The sequence below is a fragment of the Chaetodon trifascialis genome, chromosome 1 (genome assembly GCF_039877785.1).
Source record: "Chaetodon trifascialis isolate fChaTrf1 chromosome 1, fChaTrf1.hap1, whole genome shotgun sequence".
In the NCBI taxonomy this organism is placed as follows: domain Eukaryota; kingdom Metazoa; phylum Chordata; class Actinopteri; order Chaetodontiformes; family Chaetodontidae; genus Chaetodon; species Chaetodon trifascialis.
This window is the reverse complement of record NC_092056.1, coordinates 27,757,278-27,768,858: the sequence shown is the minus strand read 5'-3', so window position 1 is coordinate 27,768,858 and position 11,581 is coordinate 27,757,278. Positions and strand designations below refer to the sequence as shown.

General features: G+C 40.8%; 1 protein-coding gene across 2 annotated transcripts in view; it reads left to right on the top strand.

Moving 5' to 3' along the window:
- Nucleotides 1-10,749: 10,749 nt before the first annotated feature.
- Nucleotides 10,750-11,581, top strand: part of cdh8 (cadherin 8) — a 91,477-nt gene continuing 90,645 nt past the window's right edge. For both annotated transcript variants that reach the window (XM_070994122.1, XM_070994038.1), the window contains exon 1: nucleotides 10,750-11,351. The gene's annotated coding sequence lies outside the window, so the exon portion shown is untranslated. The remainder of the gene's footprint in view (nucleotides 11,352-11,581) is intronic.

Genomic DNA, 11,581 nt, shown 5'->3' with positions numbered 1-11,581 from the left:
CAGTTTATACCCTTCAGGATTGCTGTCAAATAAAACACATGCAGTGCTAGTACACCATCAGCAATGTCCAGGAGCAACACCAATTACATGTGTTGTTGTTTCTGATAATGGCAAAAGACAAATCAATACCCATGGTTTAAATCTAGAAACTGATAAATATGACCAGGTCAAGATGTTTATAATGAATTGCACTGAGATTTTAGCTTATTTTTGTGTCAATTATCAAAATGTTTGCTAAAATAGATTCAGTTATTGGTGATTTTACAGGTTCTGAAACTTCTAGGAAGGGATCCCAACAGAAACATTGAGTTAATTAGATTGACTGTGTCCCCAGCACTTGTAGGCGGATAAAAAGGAAGGGGGATATGTATGTAGTTATAGATATGCAGCTAGATTGAACAACACAATGTATTTGTAGATGAGAAAACAATATATCTCCTTCTGTCTTTGTTCTGACACTAAAAACACACTGACGCTGGCCTTGGTTTTATCACCATGTAGGATACTGTACAGCCTTTCATTTGGTGTGTAGTCTAAAACACTCCCTCCTCACACAGAGGCTCCTCTAATCTGACCAGCTCCTGCCTTTGCAGTGTTGGGGAATGTCAAGGATCCTTTGAGCCATTTTGAGTTTCCAGTGATGGATATTGGCAAACAGCTTGCCTCTGTGAGTAAGGATAACCTTCCATTTGATCAATCTTGCACCCGTCTCTAAGACTATACCCTCCAATAAATCAATAGCCTAGATGTGTTTGTCCTGGTGCTCTCCATTCTCCTCAAGCCCTTTCCACATGATCCTGTCCTGAAGCACCTTTCATTCCTTTTGCTACCCTCGACACGTTGTCTTTGATAGCCATGTCTCTTTGTTCTCCTTTTACATTTCATTTTGAGGCTTACAGTATTACTTAGACGTGATCTAAAAGCTGCTGCACATTGCATTGTCTGCTAATTTGTCATGATATGGTGCTTCACAGAATTTCCCAATGTTTGTCATCAAACATTAGTTCACACTTGGCTGTCTGTTTTGGTTAATTTTATGGAGAACAAAGGAAACTTTCTGTATGCAGCACCATGGGACAAGCCTTTTTGGACTGTGGAAGCCGTGAGATATGGAAAACCGAACACAGAGGGAATTTGATTGAGTCTCAGGACAAGTAGCAATTTATCATCAAACAATGAAGTAAGTCACTGAGAACAACAGGACTTAGGGTGTTAGCATTAATATTTTTCCATTAAGATTATTCCAGCCTGGAGAAAAAAACATTTTTGCTTTTAATTTCATGTTAGAACAGAGTCATTATTTTGTAATACTCATAGGAACAAGTTTGTGGATGTCGCAATTAAATTTCCTGAACAAAACACTTTTGGTGCGGCTGTGCAATCCCTGCAGGATTGCTGGTCGCCTTCTTTCTCTCCTAGATTCAGTGGGGGTGGGGGTGTTTCTAATGACTTCAAATAATCTCACAGAGTGTCAGCCACATATACCAATTATTAATTAGAAACTGGAAATCCCTCTGAGATCTCATCTTGGTGCATGAAAAAAAGAATTAGGTAGTCCCATAGTTGCCAAGCTTCAAGCCATTTCAAGTCCATCTTCAAATGCAGGCTGTACTGCCAAGAACCCACAAGAGATGTATAGGCAGATAAATCAAAACATCCTCGCTCAGATTATATATTGTATACAAAGTAGTACTGTTACATGAACTTACCCTGCCGTGTAACTACATCAACATACATATCCAAATGTCTGCTCAAATGGGAAGAAATTGCCCAAATAAATGAAAAAAAAAAAAAAAAAGTCATCATCATTGAATCAATCACAGGCATTATTCATCCTTTATCATTTAAACATACAGTAATTGATTTTTTTTGATGACTTGGGGGCAGCATAGACAAGCTGTGAAAACATCATTGGCATATAATCACCATTTAAATTGATATTTTGAACCTCTTAAGAAGCAGAAGCCTATTTACACATCCAGCTGTCAAAATTAGCATTTATTCGGAGTCATGCTTCTGTCCACCTGGAAAATTTAAATGTAATTTTCATTCTCTTTTAGCTCTATTTTTGGTCTCTACTCATTCCTGAGGGAAACTAGCGAGTCTCTGCTGGTTGATGTTGAGCAGGTAGTGTACAGTAGGTATTTAGACATTTGTCACTGAATGCAGCTGTCTGCTGCTCCTGTAATGATATTATGAGAGCTGTGAGAGTGAACCAAAACAGTGAAACTGGGAGAAACTCACTGTAAAGCTCTATGAAGCCACAGGGAGCTGTAAATTCAGGTGGTAATTCTCTGTGGATTCATGAGTATGAGCAACCCCTCTCATATTATCGCATTGTTTTCACATTGTCATTTACTACAGCACATTGTAATATGAAAAGACTGATTATAGCTGCTTTTACTTTAAGGTGTATTCATAATTTTGGTAAGTTGCAATTCTATAGTGATTGCTGTGGTAAAAATCACGATTGAGAGACAACAAGGATGTGTCATTTTTTGTTGCTCTTGTTAGCAGAGGCATGAACACACAGACACTTCCCAAATCTGATGAATGACACCGTTTCAATGACTTAAGTAAAAAAGGTACACTGGTAGCAAACATTCATTGCATGAAGCCAACACTTTAATTTCATTTCAATTTAATTTAATTTTCAGTTGTCTGAATACGATGAATTGTGCAAATGACGACTTCATTGAAAAAAAAATCATTCCATGTTATTACACCAACAGTTTCGTTGGGGTGGGCGTGTGTGTGGGTGTGTGTGTGCATGATGTAGGTCTGCAGGCGTGATGGGGGGTGGGGAGGTGGTATTTTCTATGATATTGCTATTTTATGTTTCTATCTTTTGTCAACCTTGTGTTGCATTTTTATGTATGAAAGGTGCTATACAAATACAATTACAAATACAAAATTGGTCGAAATGCTAAAAGGCCTGTGCTGCAGCTTCTCACTGAGCTCACACAGAGGTTTCTCATGTCTGCAGCAGGTTGTCCAACAGAAAAAAAAAAAAAAAAAAAAGTTGTGAGATCTTCGTTGAAAAATACTTTTGCTTATTAAATGATATTATTTATATTAATTCAAATTAGTTTAATTCTGAATATGTAAAGTTTTACATTTTACATTTTATATTCTGGCCCCCCATTCAAAATGGTCTAGACTGGCTCCTGGTTTACACTTGATGATACGCACCTCTCATCAGACCTTCCTTTATCTATGGCCTGACGACAAATGGCTGAGCTCATCTTTCATCCTCGCTAACCAAGTGGCTAGTCTTCTTAATGAGCACTGTTAAAGGCAAAGTGTCATTACTGCAGCACTCTGTCTATTCATTACAACCATCAATGTCTACTGATGTCCATTTTCATCTAATCATAGAACTCTTCTCCCAGCACTTGTCTTTATCTGTAACCTCCCTCTCACATGACACTAGATTAATGTCAGATTGCTTCCTCTTTTTTTTTTTTTTTTTGCCACATTCAGTTTTGCTTGTATCCCCGTGTTCATAAAGCATCACAACTGTCAGGGAGGCAGACGGACATGGAGAGACAGCCCGATGACAGCTGGGTCATGTAAAGTCCTGATGTAACTCTCTGGTGTTGAGTGTGAGCTTATATAAAACAAACTCACCTTAATCCAAGCGATGCATAGAAGTGGGTAATACCCTATAATGGAAATATATCATTACTATGTATTATCAACAAGATTTCAGTAATTTTATCTTATTTACTATTTTAAGTAACACATTACCACCCTAAATTCTATATAATAAGTTTAGGTATCCACAACAATGCCAGTGTTGTCAATGCTGTCTCCCTTCAGAGAGCAGCACACTCTGCTCCACCTGGGTAAGGGTTAATAGAAAAGTCATAAATAAAAATAAGAAATGTAGATAAACATATTTTTTCTGTGCCTTTTCTGGGCCATCAACCTCATGTTTATGCTCATATTGTTGAAAAAAAAAAAAAAACAGACTTAAAGAGTAAATAAACGCTTCAGGTCACGGTTACACCTGTGAGACTCAGCTGAAACGTGAGCCTACACAGAGCTGGTGCAGATGGCTGCATAGATTAAAATGAGAGCAGTTCTGTTGTACGTGATGTGCAAGTAGAAAAAATGCATCTGATAACACTTGTCAGCAAAATTCCTGTCAAAAGGAATCATGATGTAAGCTAACATTGTCATAGAGACCAGGTTGTGTAGAGGCTATAGCAGTGGTAGCATTATTATTACACACCATATGATATATAGTCACATACAAGTGCTAGTCATAGCTACTTGTACGGTTATTTTGGTTAAAGTAATGCAAAAATAGTGAAGTCCCACCTATTAATAAATAGACTTTTTGACACACTAGAGGCTAATTTTTCAACAACTATTAGATGGATCACCAAGACATTTTGACGATCATGGTCCTCAAAGGAGGAGTCTGCTTAATTTGATGATCTGCTGACTTTTCCTTTATCGCCATCACAGAGTCAAAATTTGAATTTGTCCAATATTTTCAAAATGAATGATATTTCCAAAAGTCTTATCTGTATTTTCTTATTTATATGATTTTTTTTTTTTTTTTTCTGGGTAACATTACATAATGTTGCAGATGTGATTAACATTACATGGACAGTACTGGAGTGGGGCGGGGGGAGGACACGTTCCTCATACATGTTGTCATGTTGGCACAACCGAGGAAAAAATAAAGTCACTGCCTGTGTTCGCTTTAGCAGTTAAATGAGAATCTCATGGCCTCATTAGCTACACTGTATTGCCAAAGTCAATGGACACTGCTGGGCCATCCCACCTGAGATCCCATATGAGCTTGTTGGACCTCCCATTCTAAAACCATGGGCATTAATGTGGGGTTGGGCAACCATTTGCAGCTGTAACAGCTGCCACTCTTTAAGGTGGGGCTCTCCACAAGATTTTGTCTGTGGGAATTTATGCCAATTCAGTCAAAGGTCAGACACTGATCTTTGTCAAGAAGGCCTGGCTGGTAATCCAATCATGTCTTTAAGAGCCTCGCTTTGTGCACAGGGGCACAGTCATGCTGGAAAAGTGCCACAAGTGTTGCCACAAAGTTGAACGAGCCCAGCTGGCTGGCCTGGCATCCACCAAACCCAGATTCATCCATCAGACTGCTAGATAGTGAAGTGTGACTCATCACTCCAAAGAACACATTTGCACTGCTCCAGAGTCCAGTTGTGGAGTGCTTTACACCACTCCAGCCAACACGAGGCATTGTCTATACTGATATGAGGCTTCCGTGCCGTTACTCGGACATGGAAAGCCATTCCACGAAGCTCCCGACGCACAGTTCATGCACAGATGATGCGCAATTTTTAAGCACTACATGCCTCAGCACCCATTGGCCCTGCTCTGTGACTTTGTGTGGTCTACCACTTTGTGGCTGAGCTGTTGTTGCTCCCAGGCGCTTCCACTTCACAATAATAGCACTTACAGTTGACGGGGCAGATCTAGTAGGGCACAAATTTCATGAACTGACTTGTGGCCAAGGTAGCATCCTATGACAGTACCAGGTTTCATAGATATGAGCTGGATTTTATTCAGGCTCTATTTTTATTCAGTATCTATCTATCTATCTATCTATCTATCTATCTATCTATCTATCTATCTATCTATCTATCTATCTATCTATCTATCTATCTATCTATGTCTCTCTCTCTAAATGAGTTCACTCACTGTTTTTCCTGGTATATTGAACAACAACTATTCACTACTTGTTGAGTCAACTTGCAATTTTAGAAGAGCCACATAAACACACACACACACACACACACACACACACACACACACACACACACACACACACACACACACACACACACATTTCTTTTTTACAGGTGGGGTGGTTGTAATGCGAGTTAATTCATATGTGTCGCCAGACGTGAGTTGAGGCTCCCTGTCACACATTTCATTACCCCTACAGTACCCTCAATGTATGAGAGCGGTAAGAAACTCTAATAATCATTTCTGATGCTCTGCTTGTTGCTGCAGCTCTTCAACCTTGGATACTCATTTGTCCCTCCATCCTATCAGCATCTTATTACATGCATGCCTTAATGAAGCAGGAATGGAATTACTGTTTGTTATATCAGCAGGGGTCTGAGGACTGTCCTGCATAATTGGGAAATAAGTGGAATAGATATGTGAATGTGAATAAATAAGCCCAATGTAATTAATGAGGACCAATGATTCGACCGGTGATAATTAAATCTGCCGTGTTTTTCAATTTGCATGATTAAGATGTTAGTTAACGTTATGTTGTACCCACACGTTACAGGTTGTTCATTCTCAAAATGTCAACATATCAGAATTCTCAACACTGCACTTAATTATCTTCAGGAGCCTTAAAGTTATCAGCTAAATCAATTAACTTCAATCTGCAACCAATTAAAGTATGACTTTTACGAATGCTAATGTGCCACATGCTGTACTTACATCTTGGCTTGCTCAAACACAGACGTCACCCAAAATTTCTCAGTGACTTCGAGTGTGGGGGATTGGTTGTCTGAACAGCAAAACCGAGCATGTTAAAGCAGGAGGTTTTTTTTTTTTTTTTTCATGTTTTCTCACACTCAAATCAAATGTAAGTTGGATTTTATGCTGCGTTTTATGATTCAAAAGAGGTTAGGAGTGATTTGCATATTTTGACATTTTAAACAATTCACAGTAGCTCAAAAAAGGATTGTAAAAAACCTGCCTGAAATCAGCCATGGTGGTTTTGAAGGAGCCGAATGGAAGGACCCAGCCCGGGTACTCAATTGTACTGTTCATATTATACTGTCAAAAAGGAGAGGGCAACACTTGACAATGAAGAACAATGAGTATTTCCAAGCCTTTCATGTCCCCCACCCACATACCTATTGAGTAGAGCACTTTGACTGATATTCTATTTCAAATGTTTTAGTGACCAAGACAGGGGGACAAGGTGAAAAAGAAGATACAGAAGAAGAAGACACTTTGATCTGTTTAGTCACAGAGCTATTCCCCCACATCCATCTCCCACACCACACTAACACTTGCACTGCATCGTCACTCATTGATAACGTCATTGTAACCCTTCGCTTGCCCTAATGACTGTGGCAGTGGCCCAAACATTAGTGAGACATGTTTGTAACCAGAGGGAAACTACAGTATTTTCAATCTCTTGATCACCTGGGAAATCCTGGGAGGAGGAAGTGAATGAACATTGGTCCCTGCGGCCTCACTTCCTTTAAAGCTGCAGTGTGAGATTTTTTTTAACAATAAAATGGTACCACATGAGTTAGATATATTGCACAGGTCCAGGTCAGATGTGGTCAGTACCGTGTGGCAGTGCCTCAGTAACTGGCTCTGATCTGCCATCTCTGTGGCTTCAAGACTGGTTCTAATTAAAACCAACCTGTTAAGGTTGAGGACAGCTTGTGGTCATGGTTAAAAGAAACTGATATTGACAAGATGAGAACACAGGTGTGGACACTCATGGACAAGAGGTTTTGTGGCATTTTAACAGTGTTATGATACTTCCATCTTTGCATCATGAGTAATTAAGTTCAATAACTGATTAATGTCATTTTTCTGACAAAACTAGTACAAATTTTCTGATTAAATTAGTCGATTGTGAGGATTTTTCTATGTTATATTGTTAACTGAATAAATTGGGGTTTTGTTGGTTAGACAGAACGAGGCTTGTTTTGAATGTGTGATTTTGGGCTCTGGGAAATTTGAATTTGCATTTTTCATTACATTCTGACAATTCTTAGACAAAACGATTGTATGAATAATTGAGGAATAACTAAAATGATCACTATCACTTGAATAAATATTTTATTCGACTGCATCCACTGTATATGGGATCAGTCACACAATAATATATAGTTGTGTAACACTATAAAAAAAATTAAATCAGATTTTTGACTTCAACCTAAACCAGCACCAGGATGGGACCACTGGAGAGTTATTGTTAGTAATTGTGGTGGCATGGTGGCATGGTGGCAACACTGTTGCCCCACAGCTAGAAGGTCCCGGGTTCAATTCCCGCTGTGGGCGCCTGGGGCGTGTCCTCTACCATGCCTTCGGTGTCTGCTGCTCGAGGAAAGGGGGCCTTTCTGTGTGGAGTTGGCATGTTCTCCCCATGTTCACCTGGGGTATCCTCTTTAAAAAAAAACACTAAAAACATGCAAGAAGATCACCACCTGACCAATGGTGCCTAAAGCTTGGTCGGATGGCAGCCCACCGCTACTGGTCTGCCGTGGAAGTAAGGACGACCAGGATGGGATAAATGTGGAGGAAGAATTTCACCAATTGCATGCCGTGTCAGTGTGTATGTAGTGTGTGTGTCCCTCTGATTCTTCTAAAACAGAATTTAGCTCCATGTAGACTGGCTATAGCGTCTTGGCTTAAGTAAGAACTCAGTCCTTTCCAATAGCTCAGGCATGAGGAGACAAAACCATGTATGACTTGATTGAGCTGTTAGAAAGACAAGAAGGGCTGAGCTTGGCAATGTTTCTAAACTGAAAATAACAGGACTGAATAACCGAGTGAGGATGTTTTTTTTGTTTGTTTTTTTTTTAAACTGGGAAGCTAAAATGACCTCTCAGTTTATGAAAAGAGTCATTAGTTGCATGACCACCACGAGTTGCTGGCCGGAAAACCGTAAACATGCAGTTGTTTTTCTCATTTTGACAGTTTTCCCTTGAAGGCATCTTTCCAAAGAGGAAACTACTTTGCAGCATTTCCCACGGATGAGCTAGGCCAGTCGTCAGCCAATTGTAGCTGTTAAGATGAGGCTAGTAGTCACACAGCAGGGGGTTTACCAGCAGCAGCAGCAATAAAGGAGAGGTAAATCAAAGTAAAGAAGGAACATCAAGCTAAAAGCATGGTGTACAGCGTACAGCTGCTGGTTATCTCAACCTCAGGCTTAATGCTCAGTCAAGGTAGACCGCTCATCAAAATGACTGATAGGTGCTAAGACGCAAACTTGGCCAAATTAGAGTGTGGGGGCAGCAGTGATGGGGTTATTTGCAAATATGTGTCACTGATGACATTTGCACCTGCTTTAACACGCTCATACATTTGCAACTGAGAAGACCCTGGTGTGAATATCCATGAGATTGGGAACTCTTGTGCTCAAAATGATTGGCTGTTGCACAAATAACATAGCAGAAAATCTAAATCAAGCAATAAAGTCTGTATATAGTAACAGTCCCTGTGATGGTGACTTGTTGTGCAGAGTTTCAGACGTGGAAGTCTGTGGCGCACACTGCAACAGCTCTGTGATTAATACCACTGACAAAGCAGTAACTAATGATCGATTGAGGATGCTTGGGTTCTAAAGACCATTTCCCCTTCACTTACTTTGCCTTTTTCAAAGCCATCTGATATTTTGATCACTGGCAGGGGCCATGTCAGTGGAATTAATCACTAATTTAGAGCTGGAACCTTTTCATTCGCACCAAACTCTACTCACAGAAGGTGGTTTTGAATGAAATGTTAGCTTCAGATTCACCTGATGTCAGCGCAGCGTTTCCCCTGCCTTTTAAACGCTCAGGTTCATCACAGTACATATTGTTGTATTAAGCCTGAGTTAAGGCTTGTGCTCGACACATTCACCGTGCTGTTTCAGCCAGTGCGTATGTGTTTGACAGACGTTAGACAGCATCTAATAATTACACCATGCCAACAGGTTCAGTTACTGTCATGTGCCTTTTGGCTGTTTATTTGCTTGAACAGTTACAGTGATTTTAAATGAACGGCCCCCTCTTGAGGACTACTTTTTACACATTTCACTACATCCTCACATACTCAATGTGCTCCTACTGTCCATCAATGAAATCTTCATTCATATCAAGCAAGAGAAACATGGCTCAACATTTACAGTCTAATGTATTATGCAGCAGAAGCTTTTAAAAAAAATGATTGGAGAATTCCCATCTGAGACGCAGCTGCAACATCAAAGCATGAGTGGGAGGAAAATTAAATGGTACAGAAATAAATAATGGTAGACTTGATGTCTTTGCTAATTGGGATCTCTAGAACTTGGGTCAAAAGGCCTCCACCAGGCGAACCCTAAGAGGACGAGCTCTGTTGTGGCAAGGTGGTAAAGTACAATAACATGTTGTGCTAACAGACAAACTCTTTTACTCTTGGACTGAGACTTTTTAACATCGAATATGCATGCAAACACCTCAGCACTGGGTTGCGATGTTGTGATTGTTGGACAGGAGAGGCAGAGTTTAATACTCGGTGGGCTGACATGAGTTTCATAAAGAGATTCTCAGTGCTGAAAAAAAGAAAAGCCATGTGTGGTAGACAGTGCACTGAGCATCCTCTCCTGCTGCGCTAATAAAATCTGCTCCCCTAAGGCCTGCCTGGCTGCTGCCAAGCAGCCGGACAAACACTAGAGGGCTCTCTCCGTGGACAGCAGCATGAGCCCCCTCTGCTGTCACTCATAACACTCTACTGCGCTCACACACAAACACATTCACAGTCACATTCAGATATGCAATGATGAGCATGACCTTTTCAGTGACCGTCTTAATAAGACCTGTGTAACTCTTTCCCAGGTCCTTGTCTGTCAGTAGTCTTTAGTTTTGTGTCTTCCCCCATTAATGAGTCAGAATACAAATAAAGGAATAGAACTGTCAGTGGAAGGGCTAGGAAATGCAATAAACCCACATGACTTGTTTTACTTTCAATCGTGCCAGCAGGACTACAATGTGTGTGTCCATCTGTCCATTGCTTAGGCCTATCAGATGACGGTGTCAATGAGCAGCCACGGTTTCACTGATCGCATGGCCTATTTCATTTGACTAATGACCAAGAGAAGCGAGGGCCAACTCGTGCGTCGTCGCCTCAACAAGGAGAAGAGTTACAACACGGAGAAAAATGTAGAAAAAAAAAAAATGAAAGCGTGTAATATGCAGTATGTAATATCTGCAGCTAAAGCCGGCAATTTGAGACGATAACCTTTGCGCGTCCGTGCCCGTGAAGAGCGGCATGCATTCATTTGTGCGCCTGTTGACCCGGCTCCTCATCAACCCAATGAGCGCCGCGGAGGGGAGGCTCTCGTCGCCACCGTGCATCTCTCCTCCATCTCCTCCTCACTTTTCCAGTCGGCCAGCAAGCCTGTCGGAGCTCTTAACTACAACCCCAACACTGTCACTCAGCCTCGGCAAACTGCAGGAAGGATTTCTAGCCTCTCGCTCCTCCACGTTTCGCTCATTTTCCCACCGCCTCGAATGAAACACATTGGACTTTTTTTGTTGTTGTTGTTGCGTATTTTGAAGGGGAGAAAAAATGAAGAAAAAAACGTTGAAATGATACAGCAGCGGGAAAGGATGCAAGTCCCACTAGTAAGTACAACCCGCCACCATGTATATAAGCCTAACAGGTATTAGTGTTTTTCATTAGTGTTTAGTAGAAGGGTTTAACAGGACTTCTCACAGCCGCTTTCTCCACCGCGGGGATACGGTGCATTAACAGGAGCGAGATGACACGGAGCGACAGAGCAAGTCCACAGAAAGGTCTGCAACTTAGGCACCTTCTTTATCCACGTTTCACTTGCATCTGCCGCGCTGTAGGT